This window comes from Corvus kubaryi, unplaced genomic scaffold, assembly GCF_017639235.1.
Source record: "Corvus kubaryi isolate FWS band 111438036 unplaced genomic scaffold, C.kubaryi_AGA036_p1.0 37334, whole genome shotgun sequence".
NCBI classification, from domain to species: Eukaryota; Metazoa; Chordata; class Aves; order Passeriformes; family Corvidae; genus Corvus; species Corvus kubaryi.
In genome coordinates, this window is record NW_024581108.1 from 22,257,558 (window position 1) to 22,271,740 (window position 14,183).

At 44.6% G+C, this 14,183-nt stretch overlaps 1 protein-coding gene across 13 annotated transcripts in view; it reads right to left on the reverse strand.

Annotated features, from left to right (window-relative positions):
* Positions 1 to 14,183, reverse strand: part of DAB1 (DAB adaptor protein 1) — a 417,412-nt gene that overhangs the window by 139,305 nt on the left and 263,924 nt on the right. For 2 of the 13 annotated variants that reach the window (XM_042030794.1, XM_042030796.1), the window contains exon 1: positions 6,236 to 6,482. The exons of the other annotated variants lie outside the window; for them this stretch is intronic. The gene's annotated coding sequence lies outside the window, so the exon portion shown is untranslated. Of the gene's footprint in view, positions 1 to 6,235; positions 6,483 to 14,183 lie in introns of those variants that run through there. 13 annotated transcript variants of the gene reach the window in all.

Below are 14,183 nucleotides of genomic sequence, written 5' to 3' on the forward strand. Positions count from 1 at the left end.
AAATCTTCCCTCAGTTACTTCAATTACTGAAAAAAAAAAAAAAAATATAATCATTTTGGTTAAGAAACAACCAATATTGATGCCTGCTAAGTAACTGATCTGTCAGTAGGGCAGAAGACAGTTATGTAAAAGGAAACTATGAAATGTGTATTGCATCAACTGGATTCCCAGTAATCCAAGTTCTCCAAGAATTCAAGAGCAAAGAACTGTGGTATGATCTTGAAATTCTGCAGACTCAAAACTTTCCTATGCTTCCCAAGAATAAACCTGTGCAGGTCAGAAAGTTCTTTTCACAAACACAGACAGATAGATTGATAAGCTCTGGAGTGTATCTTGGGACCAACAGACTGATGGGTGCTACTATCTACAGAGTAACACCAGAAAAGGGTTTTGCACACCTGGAATTGCTTTAAGAGGCCACAGCTGCAGTGCCCAGATGCTGATCAGCTCCCAATGAGCTTCAAAACATGCTGTCCCCAACAAACATCCTCAGCAACTCTACAATCACCCACATCAAACCCCACCAGAATCCTGTCACAGTGACAACAGAGATATTCATACTGCATTTTGCTACAAAAAGCATTTTGGGGAGATTCCAGTTCCATCTTTAGCAATAATAAGGAGACTTTGTATGAGAGGACTCTTCATTATCCTCAGTACTAAACAACAGCCCATCACATTCAGGTATGAATAACTCTAGCAGCCTTAGTATTCTGTCTTGATTGTCTTCCTCTTCACAAGTGTCCTCTAAATGTAATTTTCCAGTAAGTACTCACTGAGGAAAAGCACCTCCTAAAACCACAGGGACATTACCTAACATTTAAATCTGAAGTCTTTGCAAGACAGCAATATGCCTGCTAAAAGAAAACAAAACAGCAAGGCACACATGCATGATAGGATTATTTGATCCAATACAATATAAATTAGGTCAGACTCCTCTTTGGAGAATTCTGAGTCAAGAACTAGGTGGTCCACTAAATTTCTATTCATTTGCCTTCAGGCTTGGGGAATTGCAAAGACTCTCAAGAAACTGATGCTCCTCTACCCACAAGAGTAACCACTATTTGGTGGTGGGAGGGGTGGGGAGTCTCTCAGTGTAACTGTTTGACAATACCTGGAGACCTGAGAAATCTTTATATAGTAAAAAGGGCAGCAAATGAATATTTGCATATATATACATATATCTATCTCCATACACAGAGATACACAAAATTCAATACAGAAAAAAACAGCGCCCTGGTTTTTTTATGTTGTACGTATCATAAAATCATAGAACAGTTTGGGTTGAAAGGGACCTTAAAGCTCACCCAGTTTCAGTCCCTGCCATGGACAGGGACACTTCCCACTATCCCAGGTTGGTCCAGGCCCGTCCAACCTGGCCTTGGACACTTCCAGGGATGGGGCAGCCACAGCTTCTCTTCTTCCCTGTGCCAACACCTCAGCACCCTCACAGGGAAGAATTTCTTCTGTATATCTTACATAAGAAAATATTCTTACCCTTAAGATATGAATACAAAACATAAGATACAAAATAAATAAAAAAGATAATATTAAAATACCCTTTAAAGAAGGGTAACCTCTGCATCCTCATTAAACCAAGAGTAATGGAATGACTCTCTGTAGAAAATGCAAAGGATCACAGGCTGGAAAGTGCCTGGAGCCTGCTCCCCCAGCAGGCTTCTGCTCAGGAACACTGCATTTCCAAAAGCTCACTCACAGCCATCCTCCTCCCTGATTCCATAAGTAACTGAAGGAAATCTTCACGCCTCCAAGGGCCGTAAGTTCACGTCAACTGCTTCACATATCTAAGGAGAGGACTGAGCCAGAGCAAGATGTGACAAGCAGCCCTTCAGCAATGCTGCTGCTCCACTGTGGATGGATCTGGCCAGCACATGCAGCTGTCTGAAGGGCTGGGACTTGGACAGCTGCTTCCCCCACAGCTGGGGACACAGCAGCCTCTGCACCTGCACCGACACACCGGGGTCATCCCAGGGAACGAGCTTCACTCTCACCCTGCAAAAAGCAATATATTGATTCACAGACAAAAGCTGACAGGCCTTGCTCTGCTCTGGCTCTTCAATACAGCACCACCTTGAGAGAGATCCACCACTGCAAACAGGCTGTGCGGACCCCACTGCCACCAGCAAGGCCCACACTGGTAGGTTCTGACAGAGGATTTGTGCACGTGGCTGAACCACTTAAATGAACAAAGTCGAGGACTTAGAACATTGCTTTCACCTAGAACACATGAAAACGTGTTTGACAGCAGTGTAAGATCAAACACACAGATACAGGTACCTTTCCTGGAGCTCACAGTACCGGGTTCACTCACCTGCTCTAAGTTGTGACAATTCTGCTGCCTTGAAACAGAAATGGAAGATTGATTCATGGATGAAATTCTTAAACCACCACCATGAAATGTCATTTGGCTGCAGTCAGACTGGGTAAAAACTAGCGTTAAGGGCAAAATATAGAGCTGCAGGCTCTCTTTGTGACAAATCAAAGTATGAAAATGAAAAGGTTTCAATCTGATTAATTACTTGGTTTAGAGTATATGCTTTTCATTCTACTGTATCAAAATACTCCTAATAAAACAGTGCAGCTGATGAAGTCAAGCACTGCCTTACAAAGGCTGGCAAATTTGCAGAACAGCACTTGAGGTTCAGATTAGTAAAATCCTAATGAATATCTACTCTAATACCCATGTAATTGCAGGGAATGCATTTGCAAGTGGTACAATTAAAATAAAAATAAAGTAAAAGAAGGAAAAAAACCACTGGTACAATGGAAGTCCAGACTGATTTCAGTGTCAGTTTAAGAGACTGAAGTGCCATCCTGGAAGAATGAAGATCCCATTTAAAGGGATGCCAAGAAACAAAGAATCACAATAAAGATTTCCAATTCTTTCCCAGATCACAACATGCTTCCATCTTTCACTGTAAGTAACAATGCCAACAATTCTCAGTTTCATCACTTTTGTCCCAGACACCAAAATGGTTTCCATATGTTTGATTGCTAATGATTGCTTTATCCCAAGTGCTCATCTCTTCCTGAGCACTGCACAAGGAGCTGCCCAGCACAGGCTCCTGAAGACTTCCTTGGAGCTAAATAAATGTTGCTTTTGCACTACATGTTGCACCTCCTTCCGGGAGCCAGCACCTGGCATCTCCACACCTCATCTTCCTACCCATAAAAACAGGTTAGTGCAGGACTTATTTTATCTCCCAAAACCACCAGGCAAATAAATGCCTTAAAGACAGAGCTGGTGCTGTTAAGAATGAAGCCACAGAAAGGCTGAAGGCAAGCACTGCTGAAATAACACCAAACAGAACAGGACATATGAGAGACCAAGTAATAATGTAGTTTTATTCCTAAGTAATTGGCTGAGCAAACGTATTGTGATCCAGCAGCTCTGATTCATTCTGCAAGAATGGTTGGGTAGTGTTTATAAAAACCAAGTCATTACCTTGACTAAACATTGACTTGGACAGTTAACTTTAACCATCAAGACCTTGACTAAATATTGACTGGGAAAGTTAATTTGAACTATAACATCTAGAAAATCGTGTTCCTCTTTCCTAGTATTTGCTATCACTTCAAAATGCAAACAGGGCTGTAAAAATAGAGATTCTCCCACCTCACTGATATTTAGTTGCTGAGCTTGGCTGTTGCTAAATTCAACACAAATACCTTGAAAAAATTTGAAATATAAAATACTTTAGAGACAATGGGCCTGTTAGGGATGAGAGGAAATGGTCAATCTTCCTTTGCTTGACCAAGGACCCATCAAAAGTACTAAAAAAAAAGTATCACAAGGTTAATGTTTTAAATTTATTCTGATACATACATGCAGCAGTTCTACAAATTTTGCAAATTTTAAAAGCTGTGCCTTGCCCAAACAATCACACAGGCTGACCAACAGGAGAAGGGGTTCATTTTGATACCTCTACTTTTTAGTAGCAGCTACTTCAAGTCTACATCCTCCACTACTGGTTTCACTTCATCATGGGAGGCCATGGGTCAAAGGACATACACAGGGTCTTTCACTGGCTGAGTTAGAAAAAAAAAAAAAAAGAAAAAGAAGAAAAATCAATTTCAATCCTCCTAAGATGAAACCACTGATGTGTGCAGTCACTAAGGTCCCAAAGGTAATCCTACAAGAAAACATGATGGTGTCCTCCATCACTGTGTTGAGATACTGTTAAAGTGCAGCAAAATCACCTATGAGGTAGAGTCCAAGATCAAAACACTCCAAACAATAAATCTGTATTTCTAGATCAGTGTGAGCAGTGCATTTTAGCTGTGTAATGACATAAAAAGGTAATGACAAAGGGGCAAGGAATCCTATGCTTCGGAAGGTGTTATGTATGTGGATAAAGAAATAAACAATGCTATGAATCCAGCACTAATTCCACCCACAGTTTTAGCTCAAGAGTTTGAAAGTCCCTTTTAGCTTCAAGCCTTGATTCCTTTTTTAATACATCAGCTGCCTTTAGCACACCCAATGAAAAACAGCTTAAGAGCAAATATAAAAGACATAAATCTCAGCTACGAGCGAAAATACCAAACTGGTGAAAACTTGCTCTTCCATTATTTTTGAGTATAGCAGTAAGGAACAGATTGATACTGGTGTTACATGGGGTGAGGGTGGGGAATGAAAGAACAATAAACAATACAGTCATCAGTAGTTTAACACAGCGCTGCGTCTTGCAATGGAAACATACTGTGAAACAGCTTGCGAGATAAGCTTCGTCAACGATAAGTAATTTTTATTCCGTTTGAGTGGCTGAAAACAATAAACATGATTAAATGCTTCAGACATGCATTCAGAATTTAGACAAATGGCAAAGAGTTCCAAGGACTTTGCTTTTAAAACGACTTCGGGGAAAGACCTGGAAATTAACTTAACTGGTTTGAAACGTACAATGAAACAGAAGTTCGTCGGGAAATTAAAAACTTCCCATTCGTCTGCCAGCTCCACGACTCTCCAGCCCAGAAACCAGTTTTGTCATCTACCGTTCTTTACTATGATTATTGGTCCCAGTTTCCCACCTCACCATTTCGCCATTCATAGAGGCATTTCAAATGTGCCGGTCATGAACCTGAGCCTCCCTGCCGTGAAACACCCCGGAAAACACCAAAGGAAGAGGTGGCTCTGGGGAGTTCACAGTTCCCTGCTTGTCCTGCCGGCCCCTGTGGGCTCTGTCACCACTGTCCTGATCCAGCCTGGCAGCAGCTCCTGCGCCCACCTTCCTCCCACCGCCGGCAGCCCAGCAGCGCTCTGAACTTTCATTCCCGGCTGCCTGCTCCTGGTGACTCGGTGGCCGTGCACAACCCCGAGAAGAAAGCACTCCAAAACACGCAGATCGTGTGTGTGTGTGGGGCGGGGGGGGTGTCGGTTTTTTCCCTAAAGTAGGGGCTTGTAAGGGAGAGGCGCAGGAACCCGCAGCACCTCTAACGCAAGCGGCCACTCTGCACCCGCTCCCCTGCCCGCGCACCGCTGGCCAGCGCCGGGGGCTGCTGGCCGGGGGCCAGCGGGCGGTCCCCAGAGGGTCCCCGGCTGGTGAGGGCGAGCTCGCCCTGCGCGTCCAGCGGCCCCTCCGCCCCGGGCGGCATTTCCCCGCCGCTCCTCAGCGCGGCGTCCCCCGGCCCTGCCGCACCTTCCCGGGCAGGGCAGCGACGGCGCAGCCGAGCCGCATCCCTGCCCGCGGCCGGCTCCCAGCCCTCGGCAGGCTCCCAGCCCGGCAGCGGGGGGCGCTTCCAGCTGCGGGGCGGCAGCGGCCGAGGTTCCCGAGAGCGGCGCATCCCAGGGACCCCCGGCACGGCAGGGGCGGCCGGGGGGAATCCCGCAGCCGCATCACATCTGTGGGTCCCTCCTCGATTTTATTTTACTTGCCCCGCTGCGGGGGATGGCGAAAGCGCCCCCAGCCCTCTGCCCCAGGGCTCGGCTGGGTGTGGGGCAGCCCCGCACCGCGCTCCCCCCGAAGCCGGCAACTTCCCGCGACTCGCAGGGGATTCCAGCCCTTTCCCCGTCTCGGAGGGACGGGAGGGGGGGGAAGGACGGCCAAAAAAAAAACTTCCTTCGGAGAAAAGCTGCCCTTCCGTGCCTGCTGCGGGGAAGGGGTCCCCGCTCGCAGGAGGAGAGGCGCACCCCGCTGTGCCCCCGAACCCCGCACCTGCCGCCGCGCCGCCCTCAGGACCGGCCGCGCAGGGAAGAGGGGAGCGGCTCTCTCACCTGCCCCAGCGAGCCCTCTCCTCCTCGCATTCCTCTGCTCCCCATCGTGGGCGCAGCAGCTGCTGTTATTCCTTAGGATACACATGGCTCGTCCATGCTGGGAGAGCCGCCTTCCCGCGCCGCCTGCCCTCTCCGGCCCCGCCAGCGCGGCGCTGAGGCCAGAGGGAGGGGAAAAGGGAGGTGTGCGGCGGAGGAACGCTGCTGATGAGGGGTCGGTCTCCTCCTCCTTCTCCTCCTCTCCCAGGGCTGGGGGTCTCAGCGCCGCTGTGCAGCTGGGCAGGGAGAGGGGGACGGGCGAGGAGGGGGCTGGAGGGGCTGTCCCCGCTCGGGGCGGGGGGCTGGGCGCGTCGGCTCGTCCCCAGCCTGTCATCGGCTCCGGGGCAGCCCCCGAGTGCGAGCAGAGCGGAGCGGCTGGAGAGCCCCCCGCCCCGCCCGCAGCACCGCGCTCAAGCACGGCCGGGAGGAATCGGTACCAGGGGCTTCCCCGGGGCGGCCGAGCGCACGGAGGGCGGTCAGTGGGTCAGTCAGGGCGGGGGGTGGCCGCTGCCCACGCGTGGAGCCCGCACACGGCCCCGCGAACGCGGCTCCCCCCGCACGGCCGCGGGGCTCCAGCCGGGCCGCGGGGCTCCAGCCGGGCCGGGGGCCCCGCCGCCACACCGCCACCAGTGTGCTGCTTTTCTCATGGCTTCTCGCAGTCACCCATGAAAATTTAATGAGGCATTTAGGGCTGTTACCTTCAGAGTCAATGGAGGAAGCATATTTAGCCTAATGCACTCGCTGCCGAGCCAATAGGTCTGTTGCAGGCGGATCAGAAGTCATGGAGAGACTCTCCTTTCAACACAAAATTCACGACCCATTAAACTTATTCTGTGATAACAGCTTCTTTACAAACGGAGACCCATAGAAAACAGAGGCTGTCATGCACTTCCCGAAAGGATTTACATACAGAGAGAAGTACATTTGCCAGGTTATTGCCATTTCACCAGTATTATCTCCAATCAATGCATAAAAGCAGCGCTGCTCTCGCTAACCGAGGTAAATGACTGCAAGAAAAGCTTTTTGCAGCCTCTAGATAGATCTGATTCACCCCCCGGGGCTGAGTGGCCACGTCTCCCTCGGCTGACAGGGAAGAGGGCTCAGAGCATCACAGAGGATTGGATCTGATCCGGAATTACGAGCGAGATGTTCTGCAGGACACGCAGATACCCAACTGCTGATGTGCACTCCCCGGGATGACAGCCAGGGCGGGATCACCAGGATGCTCACAAGGTAGAAAGAAGTCTACAGGTTATTTTACCTCCGCCTGACAGGCAGGAGAGCTGAACCAATGTGGCAACACACTTAACAGGGCAGGGAGCAGAGGGAAAGGCTGAGCGAACAGATTGATTGAAAGTACATGCACAGATCTGGTAACATTCTCAAATATTATCAGTTTCATCTCCCTCAATTATTCTTTCTGCAGCACATTAGGTATTAAGCATAAAAGATAACGTCATGTAATAACCTTTACAATATAAAAAATTCAAAATTCAAGCCACATTTATAGAAGCAGTTGATGCAATGGAGCCTTTCGCTATAGACCTGTTGTCTTCATTTCAATTTATTACAGAAATGAAAGGTCAGATTCTCAATTGAACCTACTTATTCTAATGTGAATTTAAAAAAGTAAGTTCTAGTAGTTAACTTCATTGCAGCACAATTTCCTATGGGTGAGAATTTCACCATCTAGGAAGACAACTAAAGGAGAAATAAAGTAATTTTTTTCATTAGGAAATAATAGCATCCTTGAGGAGACATGCTTGTCTATATGTATTAGGTCCAATAAAATATTGGGGATCCTTAGTTTCCAAAAGGCAAGTTTTTTTGTTGGGGAAACAGTAAATGAGCTGCTCTTAGCCTTTGACCAAAGCACAATAAAATGAAGTTGCATTTATTGTGTTGCTGGCCTCACTGAGGTTCTAGAGTTTACAGGAGAGGTGCTGGCAGTTAACTAAGAAGAGGAGAACTTTGAGTAGTATAAAACTTCATTCCCATTTCTGAAATGCATGGATGCAAGTCACACTTCCTAATAATACTTTTTAAATATAAAAGACTACTAGCTCACAGCTTGTAATATGAATGCAAATGAACTTGTAATTATACTATGCAATTTTCTACTTTAGAAAAAAAACAACTATGAAAATAGAACAGACCTGAAGAGCAATATGCACTGCAGTCCTTCATTGTGTTCCTTCATTATGCAGGAGTTGCCATAAGCAATCTGCTCTGGTTTAATGTAAAGTATTTTTTAGGCCATAACTTTGCAACACAAAGTCTCACATGAGAACATGTATTTGGTCACAGTTCCTCCTCTCTGCTGAAAAACATGACCAAGAAGCCAAGGAGCAAAAAATCTGGTGTGAAGATTGACACCTTCCATTTGTGTTTATTGTAAGGCTTATTTAAAGTCATCATTCCTGTATTCTCCTTTCTGATGATGCACTGTGCCATCACCAATTATGTGATAAACCATTCAGAGTTATATAGTAAGATCTGTAGGCCAAAGATATCATTTCCACTGAACAGCTGGAGGAGCTGAAGATAAAAACCTAAAAGTGTAGCTCTCAACTATTTTTCCAATAGTCACTTCTGCAGCTCTCAGTCACTTATTACTTGCTAAAACAACTAGAGGGCAAGTAGAATCACCTGGGCTCCTGACTAGATTTGTAGTAACAGGACAATGATTAGAAACTATTTCTGTACACATCAGTTGAGAGAAGGATGAATTCAATGTTACAATCAAGAGCACTGTACAAATTTTTAAAAGAGTTGCCTCAAAACAACATTAAAATACCCACTACTGATACCTGTAGACCTGGATTCTACGTAATTTGTTATACTACCCAATTTCAATAAGCACTGCAGTTGTTAGTAAACCACTGCACCCCGCAGAGCAAAAATGTTTACCTGCAAAGAAGAGATAATTTGCAGGATAATTATTGACAGTGAATTCACTGATAATTCACAGTCAAGGTCTCTGACTCCCTAGGAAAAGAGTAATCAAAAAACTTCCCAGTTTCACCTCAGAGGCAAGTTAGTCAGCATCAGTGTTGTCCAGCTGCAAGCCTGTATGTTTCTCTCGTGAAATGCTAAGGCAGAATGCACACTGTAAAACCAGCATCATCCTGCAAAAATGGCAAATCACGGACCAAAAACTCCGTAGGGTTGTTGTCAGTGCACATGTGGAACAGCCAGTAGCATTAATGAGAACTGGGCATTCCCTGAGATGGAATACAGGCCTTACCTTCATTAAATTAATTAATGTATCTCAAGCTGTGCTGATTATAAAGGGCTACCAAATAATGGTACAGAGAAATTTTGAGGGATGTTTGAGAAGGAGCTTTTGGAGGTCCTTTCAAAGAATCTAGAACTTCAAGATACACAATGTTACACTTGGCTGGATTCAAGTGGGATTTTTGGAGGGGGCATTCAAGATCTGAAAAGAGAATCAGCCATTATTTCTTTAACATCTTACTAAAATACAGCACAACGTGCAAACCCATCCCTTGCCAAGTGAGCTCTCAAGATGTCAGCCTTCTCACAAAACCCCTCTTCACATTTAACTGATCTATATTGTAGCCCACAGCAAGATCATCTTGATCACTCTGGAGATACTCTACGTGAATAGTTCCTCACACAATAGTGATTTCAGTTTAATAAGTTCCTCTAAGGCAATTAGGCACTGACTGAAAATAGTATCTGCTGCATTATCAGTAACTATGGTAGCCCATCTCTTACAGCTGTAGCCACACAGTGAGCTCCTTCAGCCATTCAGCAGGAGAATTAATCATGATTTGATACTCATCCTCAGTTTTCTCAAATGCAAAGAAACTCAGCTCTCTTATTCCACTGAAGATCTATTTAGATACTTCCCCAAAGATACCTCAGGTGACTGAACAGAATATGTTGCTGAACACTGCTCTTGTCCACCAAAAAGATCTGTGTAGAAAAATTGTGGTGGCTCTTCATGAAAAATGGGGAGCTGCTCTATTTTCTGTCAGTGACATATCCGGAAGAGGTTATGATAATTCTTGCCCACACAGTGCAATCTGGTGGAAAAGCATTATCCCAAAAAATCACTGACATCTCTCTATGAAAAGCCAGCACGTGGAAATACTAAAAATGGAATTAAGTCTTGAATGTTCCAGAAATTCATCACTGGTTTCTGAAGGTAGATCTTCTACTGTATTGTGGTTTGGTCACAGGGGGAACTCTTCCTTTCATGCATCCCAACCGAGATTGCACAGTCTTGTAGTTACACATGCAAAAAGGGATTCAGGAGTTTGGTTCAGATCCCAGCTTTGTCACTGACCTTGGATAAGTCAACCTATACTCATTTTATGTCCATCTCTACCACGCCTATGTCAGAGGCCTCCTATGAGAGTTTCTCCAGGAATGCTTGGAAAGACCCCAGAGACAGGCAAGGACAAACATAAAGCCTAATCATTGTTATATATGTGGCCATTCATTCCATTTTGAGCTCTGGGAGGAAAAATAGAAACAGGATCTTGTCATTCTGTCTGGTAGCCCCTGTTATTTTCCTTCACATATTCAAAATATTACCAAACTAACCCTACTGCTAACACTTTCCTCAGCTGCAAATGAGCAGCTCCAACAAATAGTCCAAGACCGCCCCTCCAAAACCAATTTATCTTGTAGTAGATGGCAGCCTGTCCTGCCAAATAATGGAATTTGTGAAAGCACTGGAGATTATGAACCACATTATTTCCCAGATGCCCATGAAAGAGACTGAGATTCTCCAAGAACAGCGATCAACTTCTTCACAAATCCAAACTGCTTCATATTTCAAATCCTTTTTGGCAAGGTGCATTTCCTTTCACAGCCAATTAACTGCAAACTAATTTAGAGAGGGTTTGCTTTTGCAAACATAAGTGTCAGGTTCCAACAGAGAACATGTTGCTAAGAGTATGATATATGCACACATTCCGAGTTCTGTTGTTCTCTCATTCCCCCCAGACACCACTGATGATCCACACAGAGACACCTCAGAATTGAATAAACTCCTTTCTGAGAGAACTTCACAGGTGAAGAAAATTTTCAGCATCCTGTACATCCTGAAAGCCCACATGTTCTGCATTGCCTTGCAAAGTGCTCACATGAGCTTAAACACACATAAACTGACAGCCAAGGGTACCCACTAGGGAAAATATATTTCTACTATGAAAGTACAGAATATCTGCTTCACAGAGAATTCCAAAATTTGTCTTTACTCTGGATTAGAGAGTAAAAGGGGCTTTGAAAACTTTAAACTCTCCACCTCTCCAGTAAGAAAGCTTATTGCAGCTTGTTCTTAAGATTTGTCTATTTTAACAAGCAGCCAACACATTTAAGCTCTCTGATTTGGACAATCCTGCAGCTTCTTTTTACTAAGTACATCTTTATCTTCATTATTTATTCATTTTTAGATGTAGCTTTACAACTGAAAACTTCAGACTCAGAAGTTCTCAAAGATCTTGGCTGTTGTCATATTCCATGATTTTGACAGCAAAAGATCCACTTGCCATTGTAAAAATCATTTTTTGTTAAAAAGAGACAGATGAACATGATATTTAGAGCTGCATTCCCCTCAATTTCTGCCAAAATAACAGGTATTCAGGAGACAGCAATTGTGTGGAGTGAATGTCCTCAACAAGTAAGGTTGTTTTTCATTTCCTCTTATGTCACATTACATTTTCCTCTTTATATTTCCTTTTAAATATTTAGACAGAGCAGAGAGTTTTAAACGTGTCATTGACACAAATAAATGTTTAGGCAGTCAGTCTACCTTGGGTTCAGCTCTTGTCAGATCTGATAAGTTAAATATCACTGGATCTGGCCAGTAATTGGATGGAAGACCTCTGAGGAAAACTCAAGTGCTGAAGCAAGCGCCACTGGTTACTCAGTAGGTGTTTTTTTAACCTCAGACTCATCCTGAAATATACCCTCAGCATGGTATTATGAGCACTAGCTGAAAAAGGCATTTTCAAGTAAGATTTAATGTGTTATTTCTGTTAGGTACTAGAAAGGATTCCTGACACCTTCCTTTGAAAGTTGCTTAGCCCACTTTTGAGCTGGTTGAGCCCACTGCTACATAAAGCTGTATCTGAAAGTATGAAATCAATTTTTCATCATTTTCCTTTTAATAATAATACATTTTTAAAACCTCTTGTTTAAATAGTAACTTATACATTTCTTTGCCTTTAATGCATAATTCCTGACCTTTTCCTTCACCTTCTCATTATGTCTCTGAGTCCAGCTCATGGACATCCCTGCCCATGGCAGGGGAGTTGGAACAAGGTGATCTTTAAGGTCTTTTCCAACCCAAACCATTCTCTGGATACCAAAGCATGTATGTTTCCTTTTGCCATTTCAGAACCAACACCAGTATTTCCAAGCTGGGATATAATCCCCTTTTAACAGCTGCTGATTATTGACTCTTTTGATTATTGACTGCTTCTTGATGACTTTACAAGAGCACATGGTGACAGGACAAAGGGGGATGGCTTCAAACTGCCAGAGGACAGGGTTAGATGGGATATTAGGAAAAAATGCTTCCCTGTGAGGGTGGGGAGGCCCTGGCACAGGTTGCCCAGAGAAGCTGTGGCTGCCCCATCCCTGGAAGTGTTCCAGGCCAGGCTGGATGGAGCTTGGAGCAACCTGGGACAGTGGAAGGTGTCCCTGCCCATGGCAGGGCGGTTGGAACTGGAAATAATCTTTAAGGTCCCTTCCAACCCAAACCATTCAATGATTCCATGACAAAGTGGAACTGACACTGACAGGACCACTCCACTCTTCAGGCTGTGGGATACATTTGGGCCAAGGACTGAGGAATTCTGTGGGGCTGCTTCACTTGCTGATGAACCCAGGACTTCCACACACGTGGCTCAACAGTAACAAGTGCCAGTTCCAGTACAAGATCTCAGCACTTCTGGGACCCCTGAAAAGCACCATGAAATTAATGTCCAGGTAAAACCACTCCTGGGATGCCAATTATGTCCTTGTCCAGCATGGAGGCTGGACCCTGGAGCTCCCAATCCCCAGGCACTCCACACAGTGAGGCTCTGCACAAGTCTGGAAGCCTCAGCTCCAGGCAGCATGCCAGAGTTCAGCCAAACATATTTGCCTAAGTTGATATTTCTGTAATACATTTCAAAACATGACAAATCATTACTTTCTGATGTTTGTTTGCTATTCATATTTTTTTTTTCTCTTTACGCTTTCCAGGCAGGAATGGAAATTGCGAGTGCCACCATAGCAACTCAATGCAATAATATAAATCTTCAAACAATTTAAATGAAGGATGTTTGAAGTATTTTTATTTTGTAATAAATTTATAGGTGTCAATTAGATCAGGGCTTCCTTTCTAAAGGGGTTTTGCTGTTTATCTAAAAAGACAATCCTTCACTTGAAAGAGTTCATAACATTAGCCTGAGACAAAACACTGAGGTTTAAAAGAATATCTCAAATACATTCTATTTATTTATATTAGAAAACTACTCACTGGAACTCAGTGGAGTTTAGGTTCCTAAATCTCTATGTCTTTTTTCATTTCTGGCTTTCTTATTCACATTTAATAAGAAATTATGACAGAACCAAGACAGAATCTATACAACCCAGCTATGGAGTCCTCATCCACTGCCACAAAACCAGGACAATTTCGAAGATTGTTAACAAATGGGATTTTTAAGAGACTGGCTGTTGTCATATGCTTATGGTTCCCCTTGAGACTACACAGCATATTCACAGAAGAGATTATAGTTTTTCAGATATGTGGTTCCTATGGCTAAGCTGATATTTCTCCACATCAGGGTAACACTCAACAAATTGGGGAATACAGTGGCACCCCTTCAACTCAACACGAGGGCCAAGTTCCAGTTTTAGATGCTAAACACACATCATGGCAGGCTGA